Below are 5,641 nucleotides of genomic sequence, written 5' to 3' on the forward strand. Positions count from 1 at the left end.
GAATACCAGACCACCTGATCTGCCTCTTGAGAAATTTGTATACAGGTCAGGAAGCAACAGTTAGAACTGGACATGGAACAACAGACTGGTTCCAAATAGGAAAAGGAGTACATCAAGGTTGTATATTGTCACCCTGTTTATTTAACTTATATGCAGAGTACATCATGAGAAACGCTGGACTGGAAGAAACACAAGCTGAAATCAAGATTGCCAGGAGAAATATCAATAACCTCAGATATGCAGATGACACCACCCTTATGGCAGAAAGTGAAGAGGAACTCAAAAGCCTCTTGATGAAAGTAAAGTGGAGAGTGAAAAAGTTGGCTTAAAGCTCAACATTCAGAAAACGAAGATCATGGCATCTGGTCCCATCACTTCATGGGAAATAGATGGGGAAACAGTGGAAACAGTGTCAGACTTTATTTTTGGGGGGCTCCAAAATCACTGCAGATGGTGACTGCAGCCGTGAAATTAAAAGACACTTACTCCTTGGAAGGAAAGTTATGACCAACCTAGATAGCATATTCAAAAGCAGAGACATTACTTTGCCAACAAAGGTTCGTCCAGTCAAGGCTATGGTTTTTCCTGTGGTCATGTATGGATGTGAGAGTTGGACTGTGAAGAAGGCTGAGCGCCGAAGAATTGATGCTTTTGAACTGTGATGTTGGAGAAGACTCTTGAGAGTCCCTTGGACTGCAAGGAGATCCAACCAGTCCATTCTGAAGGAGATCAGCCCTGGGATTTCTTTGGAAGGAATGATGCTAAAGCTGAAACTCCAGTAATTTGGCCACCTCATGTGAAGAGTTGACTCATTGGAAAAGACTCTGATGCTGGGAGGGATTGGGGGCAAGAGGAGAAGGGGATGACAGAGGATGAGATGGCTGGATGGCATCACTGACTCGATGGACATGAGTCTGAGTGAACTCTGGGAGTTGGTGATGGACAGGGAGGCCTGGCATGCTGCGATTCATGGGGTCGCAAAGAGTCGGACACGACTGAGAGACTGATCTGATCTGATCTGATATATATGTTAATCACAAACTCTTAATTTATCCCTCCCCCTATTTCAACATATTTATTCTTAAAGAGACCTTTAAAAATTAGATATTTTAGATGTTAAATTTTAATTTTAAATTAAATTTTATATATCAAAAATATGTAATCTAGTAGTCTGTGAAATGTTCTGATGGCAGAAATCTTTCATTGAAGAAAGCCCCAATAACTAAAACAAACAATATTCTTGTTAGGGTTCCCCATCTGCTCCCTTCCTGAAGGGCTCAGCAAAGCACTATTTGCAGACCACTGATATGCTAATCCTTTCTCTTTTTATAGATTAGGAAACTGAGGCCCAGAAAGGGAATATCTCGACTAAGATGATTTTTCTATTTGATGACTGAACTGGAACTCAATCCACATTTCCTGAATCTCTGTTTAGCCGAAAGCCTTCCCACCACATTACATTACTTCATTGAAATGCTAGATTCTAGGAAGTTTCATGAGGCTTTCTAATTTGCATTTCTTCTCTGGTTCTGAGATGTTGAAAGATTTTTGCCCGGGTCCTGGGAGTATTTGAGAAGCTGGGGAGACCCACCCACCCCACCACCCTCACTTGTACTTCCTTGCAAGGATTATCATGTAAAAACATTTTTAATATGTTCACCATACATTTTGTTTCTGCTTCTTTTTTTCCCGTTGGCTTTAGTCAAAAGAATCTGGTTTGAATGCTCAGCCAAACACTTTGAAAAGATCCAATCACAGTCACTCTGTCATCAGATAGAAGCACAGCATCACTCGAACCTCTGGGTTTCTTGTTCACACATGTGGATTCTAACCAACAAAGGAATAAGCTGTAGCAACTACAAGCAAATATCTCTGAACTTCACTGAGATTGATAACAATGGTAATAAAAATAGTCTTTTCCATGATGAACACTACCAGTAAGTCAATAGTTAAAAAGGGATCATTTTTAGAGTAACCAATGCATTAGCTCTTGTCAATGAGATTTCTTTTGGCAGTAATATATTCTGGGGATTAAGTTAAACCAAATGTTTGTAACAACGGCAATGTAGTCATGTTAACAGTTAGGATTATCATCTTGGTGGATATTTACTGCAGTTACATTCAAATTTACCCTTTATTTTACCCCTCTGGACACTGTTTGATCATTTTCATCTCCTTTTGATAAATTCCATTTTAGATTAAAACCAACAGAAAGCATCCTTTAACATTTTAAAAGCCTTGCCGTTTATTTTCTTTTAAAATGTTTATACTTTTTTTCCCCTCTTTGAGCTGCTGCTCACCCTGCTGCCTTCACAGTGATGAGGGTAAGCTGTGAGAGCCTTGCTTGAGAAAGTTCTTTAAGTTCCTTGGCTACATTTGACACTGCTTGGTGCTCTTAACTTTCAAACCGAGCCATAGCTGAACACCACATGCATCTTTCCTCGTTTCCCTTTGATGTCACATCTGTTTCCTGCCACTTGGTCACTTCATGGCAGTACAGGTAAGAGGCCCCATGTTGCCTCTGTAAACTAGGCAACTTAGCTCTCTGGTTGCTGTGCTTAGAGGGAGCTGGTGTAGAAAGCCCCATCCATAGATGACTTTACCTGCAGCTAGCCTTCTGTTGCCTCCTGTGGCCCTGGCCAACTTCTGGGCGCAAAATTCAACAAGATGAGGAACTTTCTCAAAAGCACCTTGCTGCTTACAGGACTGTTTCTGAAATTGCTCTGTCATTATATTTTTGTTGACTGGTATTTTAAAAATTCTTTGTAGCTCATTAGGCCATAAGTGACACCTTGTCATGTTTTTAATCCATAAAATGGGTGGAGGAGGGTAACAGGGAATTTACACTTTCAGTGGCTTTGCTGTTGTTTTGTTTTACTGCTTTTGACCATATACACACAAGGGTGACGTGTAGTCCTCCACACTGAAAGAGAAGAGAGAAGCCCATGAGCCCCTCAGAGTGTCTGTGACCCAGATGCTTTGAGAGACGCTCCCAGAGCTGTGCTGTGCTGGTGGGCGTGACGGTCACTCTCTCAGGCCACCTTGCCACAGTGAGCTCAGAGAACCCCAGGAAGAACGCTTGCAACAATGGCAACATCCTCATGTTAACAGTTGGGATTATCGTCCCAGTGAATACTCACTGTAGTGACGCTCACATTTACCCTTTTGGACGTTGTTCGACCAGAGGAGCAGGAAAACTTTGTTCCTTCCCGGTTGTTCCCGGGCGTTGTTCACTGCCTTCACTCCTTCCACTAACCACTCAGTCCCCACGTGTGAGCTGATGGTCCATCTTCCTGTGACACAGTGGTTTTTAACCAGAACTGCACCTGAATCACCCACAAACCTCTTGGGGAATTCCCTGGTGGTCCCGTGGTTAGGACTTTGCACTTCCACCGCAAGGGACCGGGATCCAATCCCTGGTTGGGGAACTAAGATCCCACACGCAGAGTGGTGCCGCCAAGAAACATTTTTTTTTTAAATAGAATTTTCCTTTTAAAAAATTTTTCATTAGTGTCTCTCCCCACTTTCACAATACTCTAGTGAAAACACTATTATCAAATTCAGCTTTACTTTCCAAACCTCTCTGCGGTATCTAAAAGGAACTTCAAACTTAATATGTCTCCAGTTTTTTTTCTAACACCACAAAATAATCTGGTCCTTCTGCAGTCTTCCAATTTCATTCAGTGCAACATCATTCACTCAGTTCAAGCCTTGATTGTTCTCTTTCTCTCATTTATTATGCAAAGTTCATCAATGTTTTATTGGCTGTTTTCCAAAAATACCCCTGAATCCATTCATGTCTCTCCATTTCCTGTTATTCCAGCCCATTCACCAACAGTCTTCACTGGTTCACTGGGACTTAGCCAACATCCTCCTGGTAGCCCTCCATCTTCACTCTTACCTCACAACATACATGGTCTACACAACATATTTGTTTAAAAAACAAAAAACAGATGAGATCAGGTTGTGTCCAATAGCTTCCCACTTAGAATAAATTCTCTTTCCTAAGGCCTGTCTGATCTGACCTTTGCCTAACTCATCAAACCTCATCTCAGATCACTCCTCTCACCACCACCTGTGCTCCAGCAGTAGGGGCTCCTGTACATTCCCTCGCCATTCTGTGCTGCAGAAAAATCTCAAAGTCTTCATTTCTTCTGGGTCTCCTCAAATGTCTACCTCCTGGAACATCTGTTGTTCAGTTCCTTCTTAGTGAAGTTGGTCAGTCGTGTCCGACTCTTTGCGACCCCATGGACTGTAGCCCAGCAGGCTCCTCTGTCCATGGGATTCTCCAAACAAGAATACCGGAGTGGGTTGCCATTTCCTTCTCCAGGAGATCTTCCCCATCCAGGGTTCGAACCCCGGTCTCTGGCATTGTAGGCAGATGCTTTACCGTCTGAGCCACCAGGGAAGCTAAGAAATTTCTTAGCTCAGCTCAAAAGTCATTTCCTCTCTCTGACCATTCGATGTGAAGCAGCCACCACCCAACCCATCACTTCTTTTACAGTATGCAGTTTTCTTTCCTTGAAGACACTTGCAACAAATGAAATGATTTTAGTTGACATCTCAAGATAGGTAGAGCTGCTTTTAAAGGAAATCTCCAAGGATTAGTTCAGTAAGGAAAAGCCTTGGGAAAGATAAATTCTGAGAAAGTCTAAAAACAATACCTCATCTTTGAGGATACTGCCTAGATTTCACAGGTATTACTGGTTTCCTTTCCGTGTTTTTTTTTGTTTTTTTTTGTTTTTTTTTTTGAGGGGGTGGCTATAATTTTATTTATTTATTTTTGGCTGTACTGAGTCTTTGTTGCTGCGTGGACGTTTCTCTAGTTACAGAGAATGGGGACTACTCTCTAGCTATGGTGTATAGGCTTCTCATCATGGTGGCTTCTCTCGTTGCAAGAGTACAGGCTCTAGGGCATGTGGGTCTCAGTACTTACCGCTCCCGGGCTCTAGAGCCCAGGCTCAATAGTTGTGGCTCACAGGCTTAGCTGCTTCACAGCAGGCGGGATCTTCCCAAATCAGAGATGGAACCTGTGTCTCCCTACATTGGCAGGCAGATTCTCTACCACTCAGTTTCTGTCTCTGAGCCACCAGGGAAACCCCCTTCCCTTTTTTGGTATTTATATATTTATTTGGCTGCACCAGGTCTAAGTTGCAGCATGCAGGATCTTCAATCTTTGTTGCAGCATGGGGACTATTTTAGTTGCAGCATGAGAGAGCTAGTTCCCTGACCAGGGGTCGAACCCAGGCCCTTTGCTTTAGGAGCCCAGAATCTTAGCCACTGGATCACCAGGGAAGTCCCTTACTGGCTTTCTTGAATGTCCTTTGGAGAAGTTTGGAATTTTGTGAGTATAATCACTAATTTAGCTCTAGCTCTAACATCTGAGCTCTTTGACTAAGTCATATGGCCCAAAGAATGTTGCATCCTGTATTCTACGTTCCTCTGTCTCAACCAAAAGCCACAAATTCAGGGGACTTCTTGCTTCTTTTTGGTAAATTTTTATCCTATCATCACCTATGACTTGGAGCAACTTTAGTGATGACCTAAGTATTCTGGTCCTTACTTCTCACCGTGGAGAAGTCCTTCTATGGTTAATTTAAGAAGTGACTACTTTTCCACTAAACTTCTTTTTTTTTTTTTT

This window comes from Bison bison, unplaced genomic scaffold (genome assembly GCF_000754665.1).
Source record: "Bison bison bison isolate TAMUID 2011002044 unplaced genomic scaffold, Bison_UMD1.0 scf7180017864040, whole genome shotgun sequence".
Lineage (NCBI taxonomy): Eukaryota > Metazoa > Chordata > Mammalia > Artiodactyla > Bovidae > Bison > Bison bison.